The sequence below is a fragment of the Salvelinus namaycush genome, chromosome 1 (assembly GCF_016432855.1).
Source record: "Salvelinus namaycush isolate Seneca chromosome 1, SaNama_1.0, whole genome shotgun sequence".
NCBI classification, from domain to species: Eukaryota; Metazoa; Chordata; class Actinopteri; order Salmoniformes; family Salmonidae; genus Salvelinus; species Salvelinus namaycush.
The window spans coordinates 45,399,822-45,420,523 of record NC_052307.1 but is presented as its reverse complement, the minus strand read 5'-3'; positions in this window follow the sequence as shown (position 1 = coordinate 45,420,523).

Genomic DNA, 20,702 nt, shown 5'->3' with positions numbered 1-20,702 from the left:
AATCCAGATGACAGGCTGGCCGACAACCCAATAAGGGTGCAGAATGCCTTCCAGAACTGAGACGAGAACTGAGGACCCCGATCGGAGACCATGTCTACCGGGAGTCCATGGATCCGGAAGACATGTGGCACCATAAGCTGGGCCGTCTTCTTGGCAGAAGGTAGTTTTGGGAGAGGGATGAAATGGGTGGCCTTGGAGAACCGGTAGACTACCGTTAGAATGACAGTGTTGCCATCAGACGGAGGGAGCCCAGTGACAAAGTTCAGAGATATATGAGACCAGGGACGATGAGGAACCGGTAGTGGCTGCAGGAGGCCAGAATGAGCTTGCCGTGGAGTCTTGTTTTGAGCACACACAGTGCATGCGGTGACGAAGGCAGAGACGTCAGAGACCATTGTGGGCCACCAGAAACGTTGTTGAAGGAAGGCTAGTGTACGATCGGACCCTGGTTGACAGGTCAGCCTGGAGGAATGAGCCCATTCCAGGACCCGGGACCGGACTGGGTTAGGGACAAACAGCCGGTTAGCCAGGCCCCCTTCAGGTCCAGGTTGGGAGCATTGTGCCTCGCGAACCAGGTTCTCAATACCCCAATCCACAGTGGCAGCAAGGCATGAGGTAGGGAGAATGGTTTCGGAAGTTGAGGGTGTGGCAGAGGAACTGTATAGGTGGGAGAGAGCATCAGGCGTCACATTTTTAGACCAAGGACGGTAGGAAGTGCCTTGAATTGATGCGCTTGAGGAGATATTCCAAGTTTTTATGGTCGGTCCAGACCAGGAATGGCTGTTCTGCTTCTTCCAGACAGTGCCTCCACTCCTCCAACACCATCTTCACCGCCAGGAGTTCTCAGTTGCCAACATCGTAGTTCCTCTCAGCAGGATTGAGACGATGGGACAGGAAGGCACAGGGGTGAAGCTTCTGGTCCTGGGCAGATCGCTGGGACAGGATGGCCCCCACTCCAGCATCCGAAGCATCCACTTCCACCACAAATTGACGCGAGGGGTTCGGATGGATGAGGATGGGTGCTGTTGTGAACCGATGCTTCAGGTGCGCAAAGGCTTTGTCGACAGCTGGAGACCATTTGAACGGTACTTTGGGAGAGGGGAGTGCCGAGAGGGGGCCCTCCAGGGTGCTGTAATCCTGAATGAAATGGCGGTAGGAGTTTGCAAACCTAAGAAACCGTTGCAACTGCACCCTGGATGTTGGTTGAGGCCAATCCACCACTACTTTCACCTTTCCAGGATCCATCTGAACATTGCCCTCAGCAATGACATATCCCAGAAAGGTGATAGAAGAGCGGTGGAACTCACACTTCTCGGCTTTCATGAACAGTTGGTTTTCCAGGAGGAGCTGAAGGACCTGTCTGACATGGAGTACATGTTCTTGTGCAGATCGGGAAAAAAACAAGATGTCGTCCAGGTAGACGAACAGAAACCGGTTTAGCATGTCCCGAAGCACATCATTGACCAAAGCCTGGAAGACAGCAAAACCTGGTACTCATATTGTCCACTGGCTGTGTTGAAGGCTGTCTTCCACTCATGCCCCTCTCGTCTCCGAACCAGGTGGTAGGCATTCCGAAGGTCCAACTTGGAAAACATGGTATCCCCCTGGAGAGGTTCAAACGCTGAGGAGAGGAGAGGAAGGGGGTAACGATTTTTGACAGTGATATCGTTAAGTCCCCGGTAGTCAATGCATGGGCGCAGGGTCTTGTCCTTCTTCTCTACAAAGAAAAACCCTGCACCGGCAGGAGATGCAGAAGGCCTGATGGCCCCATTGGCCAGAGACTCCTCTATGTACTCCTCCATAGCTTTGGTCTCTGGTCCGGACAGAGAATACAACTGACCCCGAGGTGTGTAGTGCCTGGTAGAAGGTCAATGGCACAATCAAAAGGACGGTGCAAGGGAAGGGAAGTAGCACGTGCCTTACTGAACACTTCCAGGAGGTCATGGTATTCAGTAGGAATAGCAGAGACATCCACAGTCTTGCTAACATCCTGAGGAGGACGATTTGGGTAAGGCTGTGCTGCTTGAAGGCAGTGGGAATGGCAAAAAGGACTCCAACCCAGGATGGAGCTTGTGGTCCAGTCAATCACAGGATTGTGTTTTTGTAGCCAGGAAATTCCCAACACAACCGGAACATGGGGAGAAGCAAGGAGGAGGAACTGTATGGTCTCACTGTGGTTACCAGAAACCCGTAATTGAACGGGCACTTGACTTGGAAACATACAAGACGAACTGGCACAGAGAGACAGGAAACACAGGGATAAATACACTGGGGAAAATAAGTGACACCTGGAAGAGGTGGAGACAATCACAAGGACAGGTGAAACAGATCATGGTGTGACATGAAGACCCTTATGATCCCCACCACATTCTTGTGAACACCACTGACATCTCTAAAAGGACACGGTTGATGCGTCGAACGATATCCCCTATCATGTAGCCATCGGATTTTAGCAGACAAACATTGGGCAATAGCACACTTGATAACCTGGATGAGGATGAGAAAAATAACCACAACTCCCACTATTGGAAGTATCATGCCCACCAAAAAACTTCCCCATGTACCGAATGTGGAAGGCAACCACATGACTATGCCTAAATCATCTGGATTGTAATCATGATATTTAGCGCCCTCAGTCCTAATCTTTCCTCAGAATTACCAGGAATATAAGTACAGCGTTCAGCACCAATAACAGCACATGTACCCCCTTGTGCGGACAGAGGATAATCATGGGCTAAACGATTTTGCATCGCACAGTCTGAATGGCAACCATCTCAGCTGTAACTAACTCAAAACTCTCAACTGTACTATTAGCTAGGATTTCAAAAGAGTTAACCATATTAATAATAACTTCCTGTGCTACTTTAGAAATACCATAAAATGGAAAAAGCAATTGCAAAGAATCTCTCTGTTTCTGTAATCACACGTTTATGATGGTGTGAACAAGAAGAATTCACTGAATGTTTTACATGGTGTACGACATATCCCAAATAACACGACCCTAATACAAGACCCTTGCCACAACTTTGGTAACCAGGAATAGGCATAGTATCCACAATAAAGTAATTCCCATTAGGAGCTATCATACCATTATTGATGATATTACCGAAGGTATTGGCATAAAAAGTAGTCATAGTGCCATTACCGAAAGTCAATTCAACAGACATTAGACATTCCGCAACCTTAGTACCATCACAGGCAGATAGATAGATCTGTTGTCTGATCACACTGTCCTACCTTGACAAACACATCCTGGTGCAGTTGAGATAAATTCCGAAAGAGTGACCTATTAAAACATAACCACCCAACAGGGGCTTGTGTAATAACTAGGTAAGGTGGTCACTGATTAGTGTCATTGGTAATCTCAAATGAAGGAAGGTACTGCAGAACTAGGTACTCTCGCATGTTGATACTCAACATTCTTACCCAAATTAGTACCAATAATCGCCTTATACCAATTAACATCTCTCCATATACCCAACATTTCACTCTGGTTAAAAGGAATAACCCTTAATGGAATACCTGCCCTTGATGTGAATGGTGCATACGTACAAACCCAACAACTACTTTGATTGACTACTGTGACATAGTGTAGAGAGAGGGCTAGAAATGTATTGATGCCCTCATCCTGCTGATGCATCTCTGTGTTAGAAATGGAAACACCACCAACATCCTGTATTAGCAGGAAACTCACAGGGAAAATTATTTCAAACATCTTCCACTTCTCTGCAAGACAATAATATTAAATTGTCCTATTGTCAAGGTAATCATTCACAAAGTCCTTTAAAACTTCTTATGGCTGCAGGGGCAGTATTGAGTAGCTTGGATGAAAGGTGCACAGAGGTGCCCAGAGTAAACGGCCTGCTCCTCAGTCATAGTTGCTAATATTTGCATATTATTAGTATTGGATAGAAAACACTCTGAAGTTTCTAAAACTGTTTGAATTATGTCTGTGAGTATAACAGAACTCATATGGCAGGCAAAAACTTGAGAAGTTCCACTTCCTGTTTGGATTTTTTCTGAGGTGGCAGATTTTCAACCAAGCTCTCATTGAAATTACAGCGAGATATTGATGAGTTTTCACTTCCTACGGCTTCCACTAGATGTCAACAGTCAATAGAACTTTGTCTGATGACTCTAATGTGAAGGGGGGCCGAAGGAGACAGGAATTAGTCACCACTGCCACGAGCTGACCATGCTTTGACCACACGCGTTCACATGATAGGCAGCTCCGTTCCATCGCTCAACTGAAGTCAATCTAATTCTCCGGTTGGAACGTTATTCAAGATGTATGTTAACAACATTCTAAAGATTGATTCAGTACATCGTTTGACATGTTTCTACTGACTGTTACGGAACTTTTGGACATTTCGTCACGTTATAGTGGACGCGCTTTGTGACTTTGGAATTGTTTACCAAACGCGCTAACCAAAGTAGCTAATTGGACATAAATAACGGACATTATCGAACAAATCAAGCATTTATTGTGGACCTGGGATTCCTAGGACTGCATTCTGATGAAGTTCATCAAAGGTAAGGAAACATTTATCATGTATTTTCTGGTTTCTGTTGACTCCAACATGGCGGCTAATTTGGCTATTGTTCTGCGCGCCGTCTCAGATTATTGCATGATTTGCTTTTTCCGTAAAGTTTTTTTGAAATCTGACACAGCGGTTGCATTAAGGAGAGGTATATCTATAATTCCATGTGTATAACTTGTATTATCATCTACATATATGATGAGTATTTCTGTTGAAACGATGTGGCTATGCAAAATCACTTGATGTTTTTGGAACTAGTGAATGTAACGTGTAATGTAAACCAATGTAAGCCAATGTAAACTCAGATTTTTTTATATAAATATGAACTTTATCAAACAAAACATGCATGTATTGTGTAACATTAAGTCCTATGAGTGTCATCTGATGAAGATCATCAAAGGTTAGTGATTAATTTTATCTCTATTTCTGCTTTTTGTGACTGCTATATTTCGCTGGAAAAATGGCTGTGCTTATTGTGGTTTGGTGGTGACCTAACATAATCGTTTGTAGTGCTTTCGTTGAAAAGCATATTTGAAACCGCACACTTTGGTGGGATTAACAACAAGATTACCTTTAAAATGATATAAGACACATGCATGTTTGAGGAATTTTAATTATGAGATTTCTGTTGTTTGAATTTGGCGCCCTGCACTTTCACTGGCTGTTGTCATATCGATCCCGTTAGCGGGATGCAGCCATAAGAAGTTAAAAGTGACCAGCTCTTCCACACTGGTATCAGTCCCACATAGATAACTACTAAAACTGATGTTCTGACAGTCTTCCGTTCCACTGGTAGCACTTCACCGGTGATCTTGTATCGTTTCAGGTACAGTCCTTGAATCAAAGAATATTTCTTCAAATTGTAGATTCTCATAACCTGTAACGAAGGAAACAAAAAAGTGAAAGTAACATGTCCTGGTTCCAAAAGAAATTGGTATTTCACAGATATCCCTAAGTAAGCATATCCCAATTTTCAGGAAAAAAATTGACATTTCACCTAGATATCCCTAATATGACGACTGCGGTATACAACATAGAAGCTTATCAGGTTCTGATCACCTTACTATGCTTCTTCACCCAAGATTGGCCCCCGATTGCTAATCGATCAGTTCTTTATTCTCCAGGCTCTGCTTTGTCATCAACATGGACAACCTTGCAATGAATGACATGTATCCATCGTGATTATCCCTGAACTTTTACTGCTGACCTCGTTATGAGCAAAGCTTGATAAGGACCTTCCCATTTTGACCCTAATGTCTCTGTCACATATTTTTTACCATCACCCACTGTCCTGGTACTACGTCTTGTTCCCCCTCTGGAGTTATTCCTCATTAGAGAGTTGTATGCAATAGTTAAGCATTGTGTCACTCATAAAGTAAATGTCTACTTTAAAAAAAATCTAACGTGCCTGGTATTATCACATTGTCCATTGTAGTAACTACCCATACCCAGCCTGCCTCACACCCCCCTCCACAAAGCTTGAACCGTCTGTGTATAAGATTTTCCAATGAATGACTCTATAAACCCATCAGAGAGCTGATCCAAAACATCTCACAACAGTCGTGTTCAAGTAATGTGGTATCTGGAGGAAGCATCAGAGTAGCTGGATTACATGGTGTCTTTTCAACTATACCCATGTCCCATAGATTTTTAATGACCACTTTAGTAGCGTCCATAGCTTCCTTGCTAATGGGATATTGTTTTGTGCAAGGTGGAGCAACACCTGTCAACCATACTGATTCCATATCCAAAGTTCCACACTAATTTTTCTTCATTGTCCAAATAGCATGGTTCTGAACTATAGATTCCTGCATCAATCTTCATTGGACCAATATAAATTGATAATGGTTTGGTTTGTTTCAAATCTGTCTCTCCCCCACTGCTGTTTCTCTCATCTTCTGTACTGAGGACATACATGTTTTGCATAATTTATGGGCAATACAGTGACTTCAGCACCCGTATCTACTAAAAAATCTACTGCAAAGTTGTTAACCATCATGTTCACATATATGATATCTGATTTCATATGTACACCAGCTGCCTAGAAGGCAAGCATCCCGGGGTCACCTCTTCACTGTTGACGTTGAGACTGGTATTTTGCGGGTACTATTTAATGAAGCTGCCAGTTGAAGACTTGTGAGGCGTCTGTTTCTCAAACTAGTCACACTAATGTACTTGTCCTCTTGCTCAGTTGTGCACCGGGGCCTCTCACTCCTCTTTCTATTCTGGTTACAGCCAGTTTGCGCTGTTCTGTGAAGGGAGTAGTACACAGCGTTGTACCAGATCTTCAGTTTCTTGGCAATTTCTTGCATGGAATAGCCTTCCTTTCTCAGAACAAGAATAGACTGATGAGTTTCAGAAGAAAGATATTTGTTTCTGGCCATTTTGAGCCTGTAATCGAACCCACAAATGCTGATGCTCCAGATACTACAGATGAACTAGTCTAAAGACCGTTTTATTGCTTCTTTAACTTCTGCAGGGTTGGTGGGTCCCCTGTGGGGTGGTTGAGCTAACGTAGGCTAATGCGATTAGAATTAGGTTGTAAGTAACAAGAAAATTTCCCAGGAAATAGACAAATCTGATATTGGCAGAAAGCTTAAATTCTAACCGCACTGTCCAATTTACAGTAGATATTACAGTGAAAGAATACCGTGCTATTGTTTGAGGAGAGAGCACAGTTTTGAACATGAAAAGTTAGGCACATTTGGGCAGTCTTGGTACAAATTTTTTAACAGAAATGCAATGGTTCATTGGATCAGTCTAAAACGTTGCACGTGCACTGCTGCCATCTAGTGGCCAAAATCTAAATTGCACCTAGGCTGGAATAAAACATTATGGCCTTACTCTTGCATTTCAAAATGATGGTGAGTTGAACATTGACCAGTCTCAGAATTCTCACTTCCTGTTTGGATTTTTCTCAGGTTTTCGCCTGCCATATGAGTTTTGTTATACTCACAGACATCATTCAAACATTTTTAGAAACTTCAGAGTGTTTTCTATCCAAATCTACTAATAATATGCATATCCTAGCCTCTGGGCCTGAGTAGCAGGCAGTTTACTCTGGGCACGCTTTTCATCCGGATGTGAAAATACTGCTCCCTACACCAGTGAGGTTAAAGATACTCGTCTTGTGTTCCTTTTTTCGTGTAAAGAAGAAGATTTATGTTTTCCTTGGGATATCACCATTGATTGTGTTGGAGTGTTTGAGTTGAAAGGAATCCCTCAATAGAGAACTTTGTTCAATTAAGAAAACATACTCCTGACTCGTTTATTCCACCTTTCCGCTTTAGAGTAACACCAAATGACTTGGTCCACTCACACCAGACTGGTGTTTTATCCATCTCCTTAGCTATCATACTCGAATTCCACTGATTTCAAAACTCGGTCCTCCAGAAAGTGGAGCGCATACACATAACGTTAGCTAGTGAGCCAGCTAACGTTAGCTAGCTAACAGTACTGTACACTTATCTTGACATTAGGTTTATGCAGTTTTACTACACGATACATTTTTTAAAAAAAGCAGCGTTTGACATGATTACCTAGACATACTGACCAGCTCCAATAGACAGACACGTGCTATATGGCAGACCAATCCAAAGTCATCTCTCGGCATGTCCAGCCAAATCATTATCTTTGCCAATTATGGCTAGCGGGAAGATTGCTCTCTTTTTTTGTGGCTAAACCAACTAGGCTCGTAACTTAATAATTGTATTCGTATTTACAGATGGCATACAAGTGTGATATTAATAAGACACATGAAAGTTCACTTGTTTGAGAAGGAATTTTGATATAAAAAATATTTTTCAAACAGCTCTCCTGTGAAGTCGTGACATGTGACATACGCCTAGTTTCCTGAATCTGGTCACAAATGTGGAAAAAGTCAAAGGGTCTGAATACTTTGAGAATGCACTGTATGACTGCTTGTGTTTTTTCCTCAGTTAGTGTTAAGACTAATTGTGTTATGCAGTTGCCAATGACATACTGCAGTTTCTCGGGGGGCCCACAAGGTCTGAGGAATGGCCCCACCCTGTAAACCCATGGTGCAAAGAGATAAATGTGCTATTTTAAAATAAAAATATTTTTTTGATTAAAATGCTATTTTACACATTTTTGCCAATGAGGCTGAGAGAGAATTTAGCATTTTTAAAGCACATTTCCTGCAATTTTACACATAATGCCATTGGGCAGAGAGAAAGAGTTGGAGTTTTATAACTAATCTCATGCTATTCTACGCATTTTGCCATTTTGCTATTTTACACGGCCTCCATGTTTTCTTTTTTGGGGGGTTGCGGGACCCCAGAGCTACTTCTGTGAATGTCTGAACATTGCATCCAAAAATAAACTGCTCACATTGAGGACATCAATTTGTAAGACTGTGTTTCAGCAAAATGCTGACTTTGGCGTAAATCGTAAGTAGACGTTCTAAAGAAGTGTTCTAATCACACCAGTTTGAGTGTATGCTGCAAGGACCACTGTAGAATGATCACACCCACTCAGCACGCGACTTCCATGGGCGTTGAATTATGGACCATATGGACAATATCAGGTCCCTCTGTTGTGGCCATTATTTCACTCAATATAGCCTATGATTATTTTTGTGAACGCATCTCCTGTCTGTACTAAACAGCTAGGTTGCTGCGGTCAGGCTGATCTTCGGCAAAATTTGGACCAAAACGGATTTTTGGTTAAATTAAGGTGGCTTCATGAAAATATCCACAATAAAAATTCATACAATATATTTTTTAAAGTAGTAGTTGTAGTTTTGGCCTGTAATTTAACAACTGATTTTATTACAAATCTGTATTTTAACCGCTATTTACTTCTGTGACATTATCTCCTCTCACTACCACACATAAGCCACACAACGATGACTTTCAAAAAGTTGAAGACAAGCGAGAGATGGGACTGTAATTACCCATTTTTGTCTGCACAATTTTTGGGACATTTTGTAATTTGTAATCTGTTCAAGTTCAAAAATATAATTTTTCTCTATACTCTAGGCTAACGTTAGTTACTCTGGATACCTGCAGATGCTAGTTAGCTACTGGTAGCTAGCTATGGTGGGAAAGCATAACTAACTGATTTAATAACTAACTAGCTTGCTGTATGAGTTAACTAGCTATCTAACTTGCTATCATTGCGTGTGAGAGAGGGGCATTAATAAGCCACTAAGAAGGGGGGTGAGGAAAATGAGTTGGCAAAATTTAGCTAGCTACTGCTGGTGATTAGTTATTGGTGAGTATGTGCGTGTAACTAGCTCATGTTAGCTATGTAGCTAGCTAGCTAACTTTAGCAAAACATGCTTGTCTCAAGCAGCTAACGTCAGGAAACATAAGGAACGTATCATTCATATCAGCAAGAAATCATTTTCAAGAAACAAATTGCACCACAACTTTATAGGGTGTTATAGCCGTCACATTTATGGGCTTGTTACAGCAGTGTTTAGGAGGACATAGGATAGAGGAATGTGTAGTTTCGGTGGAAAGGGTTGTGTGTCAACTGCCCATGATGCTGGGGATCGGAGGCATCCGGTGCGAGAGAGGCAGGTTGAGGTGGCCAGGGTCAGAATAGTGCAGAAGATGTCGTATGCTGAGGCAGTGAAGAAAGTAGAAGAGGGTTGATCAAGGGTGGGAGATTCTGAGAGGATTCCTTTGAGTAGCAGATCTCTGCCAGCACAGAGGGATAGGCCAACAAATGATATATGCTTCAGTAAGGTTGGCTTCTTAGCGTTCATAAAATTATTATCTCACGGCGAATGTGTGAAAGTTGGCAGCTCTGTGCTCCATATAAGAGCAGGACTGCACAAACAAAATAAGTAGTGAAGGCAGCCAAAGACATTCTGGGGATTTCTGAAGTTACGGTAGAAATGATACATCGGATGCTGAACCAAAATTCTAATGATGATCAGGATAATACATAGTATCATTAGCTCATTGTTTTGGATGTATCCACTAGAAAACAGCTCAAACAAATGCAAATGCAACTACTTTGCGGTTATTCTGGCTGCACTTTCTGATTTTGAAGTGACTGTAAGTTAGCCGTAGTTGGCTAGCTAGCAAGCAAGACATAAGAACGTAGCCAGCCAGTATGGCAGTGGAACATTTCAAATTAACGACTGGGTCGCGTCCATAGATACAGAAAAAAAAGACTGAAAGACTGGGTCACGTCTCTAGCAACCGAACCGATAGAACGAACGACCAGCCGGCTTGGGAAGCAACCCTAGATTTGTGTCGGGACTATATCTTGTGGAAGGATGAAATAGTATGAATAAATGTATTTGTTTTTATTGAAAATATGTCAATCATTATTTGAATATGTTGGTAACCCGTTGTATAAAAGCGATAATGCCCTCTAAGCCTGTGCTTTGAGGATATATTGGCACGTTTAGCCGGCTCTCGACTTCATCTCGGGCCTAACAACACCCATGCCAATATTTCCTCCAAATACCGGCTATTCGGGCATTATCACTTAATTATAAAATGGGTGGGTCTAATCCTGAATGCTGATTGGGTAAAACTGCATTCCAGCCAATATCTATTCCACAAGTTACCACCGGCTAAATCTATGACGTTAAAATGCCTACTTACTCTGTTCCATCTGACTGCGCAATCCACTCTCATCAGTCCAGCCCAGCAATTTATAAATCTCCACTATAAAAAGCATCAAGACATTATCTCACATTTCTTTTAGACTAACATTTAGTTTTCAACAGTGGAGATTTGTATAAACCTTGCTGTCTGTCTTTCTGACATTTGCAACATTGTTTCAATATTGAAATTGGATCTCCAGCTGTCCCATAGTGATGAACATGTCGGGAGTCGGGACAAGACAGACAGGCAGGCAGTGTTTCTCAGCCAGTCTAAATCATGAATCAGCTGGCATCAAATTTATGAAGAAAGAAATGTCAACTGAAAAAAAGTTAAACGAAATGAAGTGCAGCTAGTTTGCAGTCTTTCCAGCTTCAGTTTGAAGTGTGTCACGCCCTGGCCTTAGTTATCTTTGTTTTCTTTATTATTTTAGTTAGGTCAGGGTGTGACATGGGGGATGTTTGTGGGTTTTGTCTCGTCTAGGGTGTTTGTATTGTCTAGGGGGTGTTTGTAGAGTTCATGGGGTTGTGTTCATTGTAGGTGTTTATGTAAGTCTATGGTTGCCTAGATTGGTTCTCAATTAGAGACAGCTGTCTATCGTTGTCTCTGATTGGGAGCCATATTTAGGCAGCCATAGTCATTAGGTAGGTTGTGGGTGATTGTCTATGTCTAAGTTGCCTGTGGCTGCACTTTTGTTTGTATAGCTTCACGTTTGTTGTTTTTGTTAGTTTGTAAAAGTGTTTGTTTCGTCTTCATTTATTAAAGAAGATGTATAGTTATCACGCTGCACCTTGGTCCTCCTCTCTTCCACAATACGACGATCGTGACAAAGTGATTGTGTTAAACTGTGTTGTTGGCTAGCTCCTCTGAACAACACTGTCCTGACGAGTGAGCACATTTTCTATTCCAGGCGAAATCGCGCCTCATTAGCTCATTGTTATGGATGTATCCAAATAAATGTCACAAGAAAACTTTGTCTCGGGCCCAACAACACCTGTGCCAATATATCCTCCAAACACCAGCTTCTTGGGCATTGTCACTTAATTATGGTGTTCCTTGTTGTTCAATGGAACGCTAGGAGTGTGATAACCAATGGACAATCATTTAAGAAGTTTATACATGATTTAGATGTTTTACCGGACATGGTGTGTATACAAGAAACATGGCTTAAACCTCAATTGGATTATATTATACGTGTTTAGAATGTGATAGAATAGTGAGTTCGGGTAGTAGGTGTGCTACATTTATCAAAGGTGTAGCACATTGAGGGATTAATGGTTTCGAAGAACATGAATGTGTGGCAGTGGAGATTTGTAGAGAAGAGGGTAATATCACGTTGTTTAATTACTATAATCCTTGTAAGCCCATCTCTGTATCTGAATTAGACATAGTTGCGAAATCCAGTTCAGGTGATAAGGAGATATGGTGTGGAGATTGCCATGCGCATAACAGCTTGTGGGGCAGCAATACCACAGATGCCAATGGTTTAGTGGTTGACGATTTTATGGAGCGGAGGGGACTAGATTGTATAAATGATGGTCGGGAAGTGGCGACTTTAGCATGGAAATCTTGGGGAAACTAAAATGTTTTATGCATGCCAGCAAATCCACTACACAACACTGAACACTACATTAATTGCACTATAACGGTGACAAACGGTGCCCACAAACTGTTTGGGTCTATATAAAGCTGTCCCGACAGCGGAGCTTTCCTTTCAGCACCATGAAGTGAATCCTTACCACCGCTACACCTGGCTATCAACAAAGCCTTGTCTGGCAGCGAAACAGTTCATTCAGTCTTTTTAAAAAACATAGCTGATATGATTGACTTGCTTAAATAAATGTGGTTTCTACTGACTATTGAGATGTACAAACTATGGCATAAGGGAACAACGAGCGGATTAGAGGCAATCCGTAATTTAGATTAAGGCATTATTGAGCGAGATAGGAGAGATGTAGTCAATATAACTTATTAATTTTGTTCAACATTTTTTTTAATGTACAGAGACAGAATTCAGAACATGGGTGGTTCTTACAGTATTCTCCCTGTACACCAAGTCAGAACTGTAGGATAAATAAAGGGGGCAAATAAGCAGACAATGAAAGCTCTTACAATATTCGATTATGACATTTCCCTAGATGTGCACCACCAAGTCAGAACAGTAACCTAACTTATGAGGGGGAAAGGGACCAAATTATTAGGGTGAGGCACATGAGCTACTAACAGCTTACTACACAACATACACTTAGTATTACTATGCAGTAGCATACAAAACATTTTTGGACTCACCTTGTTGTGCTGTGCTCACTTGAACAGGAAGGTGGCGTGGCAGTCCTTTTGGGCAAATTTTGTGATGAAACTCTGTCATCAAGTCTGGTGTTCTCTGGATTTATGGTGCTTTCAAGACAACTGGGAACTGGGAAAAAATCAAGGTCGAATCATGATGTCACTGATCTTCAGGTTGGCGCTCTAGAAAGAGGCCTGAGTTCCCGACTTGGAATTTAGAGTTGGATGATCATTCAAAACTTATTTTCAAGTTGGAGCTCATTGTTTTCAGAGTTCCCAGTTCTCTTGAACTCACTGAAGTCTGAGATTTCCCAGTTCCGAGTTTCAGTTGTTTTGAACACGGCAGAAGTCATGCTGGATTGACAGCATGGCTAATATATTCAACATTCAACATGTGAATGTTTATCCTTTTAAGCTGGGAAAAGAGACCCTTAAACGCAGACATGGACCACACACCCACTCCACTGAATAACAGGCTAGTGATTGCTTTGCAATGCTCGCAGTTAGCCAGTGATTCCTTCCAAACCACTCATTGTTGAATTTGCGATTTCCAACTCCAACTTATTGTGTAATGTTTATGTCCAATGGCCGATGAGCACCGATATATTTTATCTATAATTTCTCTTCATATGACAAGGATTGAAAAGGATTTGCCAGTAGACTGTCGACTTTATTCATGATGATTCATGTCTGCTTGTCTAGCTTGATAGCTAAGACTTTGAAAGTATGATGTTGACATGATCAGTCCAATCAAAGCTACGGTAGATTTTATCTGTGGCAAATTACCTTGAGCCTTCTTGTACGGGCACTTGTAATGTAAATCTATGGCAGCAACCAAGGGGCTTGAATATTTGAGCGCTCCACGTAGATTTTGCGGTGATGTAGTGTCCCCATCAGTGACAGAACACTGAGCCAATCACGGCGCAACTAGAAAACATTACCAACCCCTATGCTCCGTATTTTCCGCTGGCTGTCCCACTACCACAGAATGCACTGAGCTAGGCTGAAACACCTGCATTTTGAAGCTGCTTTACTCAAGAAAGCAAATGTCACGATCGTTATAATAAGTGGACCAAAGCACTGCGTGATTTGGGTTCCACATCTTTTTATTACTAAGTGAAACTCACAGCAAAACAAAACAATAAATCTCAAACGAAATGTGAAGTTAACAATAGTGCTAACAGGCAACTATCCATAGTCAAGATCCCACCAAGCACAATGGGGAAATGGCTGCTTAAATATGATCCCCAATCAGAGACAACGATAAACAGCTGCCTCTGATTGGGTTCCATACCAGGCCAACATAGATCATTATTCACCTAGATAACCCACCCTAGTCACTGTCACGCCCCAACCAACAGAGAATAAGCAGCACTCTATGGTCAGGGCGTGACAGCAAAAAAGAGACCATGTTTATGTGCGGATTTATTAACTTGTAACGTATACGCAGGAAGTCAGGACGCAGGTGCAGAAGGTGAGTTTAATAATAAGAAACATGAAGATAATCAAAACAGGAGTAGCGTACTGAATGTAAACAAATACTGCCTGAAGACTGAGGCTACTGAGGGTTAAATAAATGGAGAGTAATCAGGGTGATGATGAAGTCCAGATGTGCGTAAAAATGGGGAGCAGGTGTGCGCAATGATGGTTGCCAGGTGTGCGTAATGTTGGTTGCCAGGACCGGTGGTTAGTAGACCGGCGTTCAATGAGAGCGGAAGTAGGAGTGACAGTACCCCCTTCCTGATACACGTCTCCAGCAGCAGGAAGACACCGACCAGGAGAATTGACCCGAGGGCGAGTAGTTGGCCGGTCTGGACAACGGAGGTGGAAATCCCAGATGATGTTGGAATCCAGGATGTCGTCCACCAGGACCCAGCAGCGCTCTTCTGGACCGTAACCCTCCCAGTCCACCAGGCACTGGAGCCGACCCCCATAATGTCGGGAGTCCAGGAGGGACTAATCTATAGGTTACCCCGTTGATCCTCTGGAGCGCTGGTGCCTGACGTGGGCATCGTTCCAAACCTCCTCTGCGTGCCTGAACCACTCGTCCACCGCAGGAGCTTCAGTCTGGCTTGGGGTCCACATAGCCAGGACTGGCTGATATCCCACGTCACAGTCGGAGTCATTCAGCCCGGTGGAGGAGTGACGCAGTGAATTCTGGGAAAACTCCTCTCAAGAGAGGAACCGGGCCCACTCCCCCTGCTGGTCATGGCAGTGAGTCCTAACGAACCTGCCTAGCTGCCTAAACCATCAGAAGAGGGGAGATCAGTGACGAAATCAATGGACAGATGAGATGATGGCCGCTGAGGCACGGGAAAGGGAAGAAGTTTTCCTGCTGGAGCGTGCTGGGGAGATTTAGTTTGGGCACATATGGAGCAGGAGTTGACATAGCGAGTGACGTCCTTCTCCAAGGTGAGCCACCAGTACTTTCCGGAGGTAGATTGAATAGTGCGGGTGATACCTGGGTGTCCAGCGAGAGAGAGTGCAGAATGATGGGTACACTCAGAACATGAACCTCTCCCGAATCCCGATGTTCGGTGAGGATGAGAAATGGGTCCATCGGTGCCCTCCAGCCAGTATCTCCACTCCTCTAATGCCAAATTTACCGCCCAGAGTTCCCGGTCTTCGACGTCCATGTTCCTCTCTGAAGGAGACATTTTTTTTGGAATGGTATATACATGGATACAATTTCTGTTGGTTACCTTGACGTTGGGATACTTCTGAAGCATCCACCTTCACCACAAAGGGCAGCGTAGGATCTGGGTGTTTCAACAACAGGGCTGAGGTGAAATGCCCCTTTAGTATACGGAAGGCCTCATTGGCTGCAGGACTCCATACCAACTTACGGGGACCACCCTTGAGGAGCGAGGTGAGAGGAGAGGCGATGGAGCTGAAGTTCCTAATGAAGCAGTTGTAGAAGTTGGCAAACCCCAAAAACCACTGTAGCCCTTTTATAGTGGTTGAGACTGGCCATGACATGACTGCATCAATCTTCCTCTACTCTATCTTCACTCCCTGTGGACTGATCTGGTATCCTAAGAAGGAGACAGCGACCTGATGGAACTGGCACTCCGCTTTCACATACAGGTGATTCTTCAGGAGGCGTTCCAGGACTACTCTGATGTGGGCAATGTGATCATCCAAGGTGGCCGAGTAGACCAGGATGTCGTGGATATAAATGACCACCTGGCGCCCGAGCATGTCCCAGAACAGCTAATGAATGCCTGGAACACCGAGGGAGCATTGGCTAAACCACAAGACATCACCAAGTACTCGTAGTGGCCAGACATCGTGCTGAATACCGTTTTCCATTCATCCCCCTCCCAGATGCGGATCAGATTGTAGGCACTCCGCAGGCCCAATTTGGTAAAAAACTGTGTCCGCAGAGCTGTTAGATTGCAGCTGGCACCAACGGGAGAGGGTAGCGGTACTTGGTGGTGATGGAATTGAGGCCTCTGTCCTCGATGCATGGGTGTAGACCTCCGTCTTTCTATGCCACAATGGTTAGTAGTCCGGCGATGACGAGCGCCGGAGCGGGAGTAAGCATGACATAACAATTATTATATATTTTTTACATTGTTTGCAAACTGACACGTATTAATAAAGGCCAAAATAACATGGAAAACAGGAAACAACAACAAAAACGTTTTTCTTAGCTTAACATGTGGCGCTCAATACAGGTGGGGCTCTGCCCCACTTGCCCTGAATGACGGGTTGCCACTGTTCGGGGTACACGGGTAAATGTGACTAGAGGTACATCGCTTTGTTCAGATCTTACATTGGTGTCCTCGTCCATTGCTGGCGTGGGATGAGTGGGATGTGAAGATAGAATCCACTATAGGCAGTGATAATTTCCCAGACATGTGCAACATAGATCTTTAGGTATGTTTTCAGAAAATGAAACTGGTTTCAAATTGGTGCTTTGACAGAGCAAACTGGGAAAGTAAAAGGAGAGAATACATTTTCATTGGAATTGTTGATAGAAGACTGTGCTGCATCTGTGAATTCAGTCATATTGGATGCTGCCTTACTGGCTATTCCAATCAGAGGGGGGATAGTAGACAAAAGATAGTTCCTTCGTGGACTGAAGCATGCAATAAAGCCATCAATGATTGAGATAAATATTTTACAACTTTGAAGAATAATTCGACATTTGATAGCATGATAGTCATTAAGAGAAAGAGCGTTGGCTCGGAAAGTTATCAGGAACGAAAAGAAAGGTAGGTGCCTGGCGGGAATTCTGTTATTTTATAGGAAGGTAAACACAACTGGGGGATGTGTGGAAAATATTAGAGGATGATAGGGAAAGGAAAGACAGTACAGATACCCGTGTTAGCTGAGGAAGATATGGCTGTTTCAAACAAAGAAAAGCAGACGCTCTAGGAAGAGCTTTTGCAGCAGTGCATAAAAGTTGACAATCTAAGTGATGAATGTAAAAGATGTAAAGAAAAAAAGCTAAGAATGCATGAAGATGTATACCATAAGAAGTGCGATTCTGGAGAATCAATGGATGCTTAATTCACCATGTTTAATAAAACGAGGGCTTTGGAGGGGTGTGGTTGCACTGCTCCAGGTGAGGATCAAATATGCTACATTTATGTTTAAACATCTGCCTACAGAAGTTTTTGGAAAGATTTTATTTAACAAAATATGGAGGAAAGGAGTGCTACCATCAGGATGGAAATGTGCTGTGGTTTTGCTTTTTGTGAAGCCTGGTAAAGATCCATCCAGTCCTGCTAGTTATAGACCTATTGCACTTACATCAAATCTCTGTAAATTAGTGGAAAAGTTTATTGTAGGCCGATGTATTATCTGGAACATAGGAATCTATTAAGGCCAGAGTGGATTCAAAAAGGAAGGACTACCCTTGATGCATTAGTTAAAGTTAGTACTGAGGTGACCAAAGCTTTGGCAATGAAGGAAGTGATGTCAATAGTATACTTTGATATTGAAAAAGCATGATACGATGTGGAGGGAAGGTCTACTGAATAAATTGAATGGAATGGGTATTAGTGGGAGAATGTATAACCAAATTATGGATTTCTTGTTTGACCGAACCTTCCAGGTCAGGGTGGGATTATCAAGAGAACATGAGGTGGAAAATGGAACTCTACAGAAAATGTTGTGCAACTTCCGGCGCGCATTTACTGTGAACACTGATGCTGAACACTGATACACACTTTAAGTTTGTTTTAACAGTCAAGTCAAGTAGTCTACTGTGGCTATTTAATCTTAATGTAGGCCTACGAGAGTTGCCTACCATCAAAAACAATGTAGAAAATGCATCCTATAACATTTTAACACGGAAATACTGTAGCTGTTCTATCATTCAGCCTACAGAAGCAGCCAATGTGTCGTGTTCAATGTAGGCCTACATTCCATTAAACCTTTGAAAAAAACATGCAGGGCTTGACATTAACCTGTTTATACACTTGTCTTTCAGACGAGGAGGTGACTGAAAATGTTGTTTGATGCAAGAAACCACTTTACAAAATAAAATGCATCATTATTCCTATACCAGCCCCATAGCAAGCATCCAGACTGAACTGTGAGCTCGTTTCTCCTCACTAGGTAAGGTTTTAGGCTGTCTGACAGGTCTCCTCCTTTCCCACGAGTGATAATGTCCATGACCTCAGACATCACTGGATCAGTCTGGGTGAGCCTTTTCACTTGGACAGACCTAACTGGTGCGTTTGTCACTTCCTTGAAGTAGAAGATTTTAGCCTGGGAGTGCTCAGTGTGTGCGACCGGTAAGGGAAGCCTTGAGAGGCTGTGCTGCTCAGACCTTCTGTACTTGATATCGTACTGGTGAGCAGATAACAGTAATGCCCATCGCTGCATGCGGCTGGCTGCGAGCGACGGCATGCCGGTGTTGGGACCAAAGATGGAGGTGAGGGGTCTGTGGTCTGTCAGCAGTGTGAATCGTCGGCCAAACAGAAACTGATGAAATGTCTTAACTCCAAACACGATGGTGAGGGCTTCACGCTCTATCTGTGCATAATTGCTCTCAGCTTTACTTAAGGTCCGTGATGCGAAAGCAGTTGGCCTTTCTTCACCTGATGGCATGATGTGTGAAACAACAGCACCATTGCCATAAGGCCATGCATCACATGCCAACTGTAATGGCAAGTTGGGGTTGAAGTGGGTTAGGGCCTCTGATTGAGCGAAGGCTGTTTTCACTTTATTGAAGGCCTCACATTTGTCTGTCCACTTCCACTGTTTGGTTTTGTTCAAAAGTTCATGCAGTGGCTTTAACATGCTAGCTAGATTCGGCAAACTTTGCGTAGTACGTCAGTAATCCTAAGAGTGATCTCAGATAACTCACGTTCTGTGGGTATGGAGCTTCCGCGACAGCCTTCACCTATGACGGTGCCTTGTGGAGCCCCGAACTGTCGATGACATGGCCCAGGTACTCAACAGAAGCCCGGAAAAACTTGCATTTGTCCTTCCGGACCCTCAATTCGTACTCCTCCAGTCTCTGTAGTGTAGCATTCAGGTTTCTTAAGTGCTCGTCTTTGCCGGTGATGAGTAGATCAAGGTAACATTGGACCCCAGTGAGCCCGCTCACTATCTGGTCCATAGTTCTCTGAAACAAGGCCGGAGCTGAGGTGATTCCAAAAGGAAGCCTCCGGTACCTGTACAGTCTTTTGTGAGTCACTATGGTCAACAGTTCTTGTGACTCTTGGTCCACATGCATCTGTAGATAGACTTATGTCAGGCCTATCTTACTGAATTTATGTCCTCCAGCTAAACCAGAAAAGAGGTCAATGCGGGGTAGTGGATATTTTTCAGCAGTCAAGACTGGGTTAATGGTGACTTTGAAATCACTATAGAGTCTGAGTGATCCATCTTTTTTTATGACTGGAACGACAGGTGTAACCCATTCACTAACATTCACTTGATCCAATACTCCACTCTCGACTAGTCTGTTTAGCTCAGTTTCAAGGCGTATGGGACAGGTCTAGCTTTGAAGCATTTTGGCTTGCTGTCTGGTTTCACAGTCACTAACTATTATGTCCTTCTCACTGCTAACAATCACACTTCCTCTCACTGGAACAATCTCACCGGTGTATGTTCTCAGCGTCCTCTTTGTAGGCTGTGGTGTGAAGTGATGTAGTTTCTCCTTGTATACAGAAAAGATATGGCTGCTCCTGTGTCCACTTGCATCCGTACTGCTTTTCCATCTAGTAGCGGTGTCACCCAGTATCCGTGGCCATTGTCTGAAATGGACAAAACACAAAGATTCTTCCCCTTCCGACAGGGTATCACTTTGTTCATCCTCTGTGTG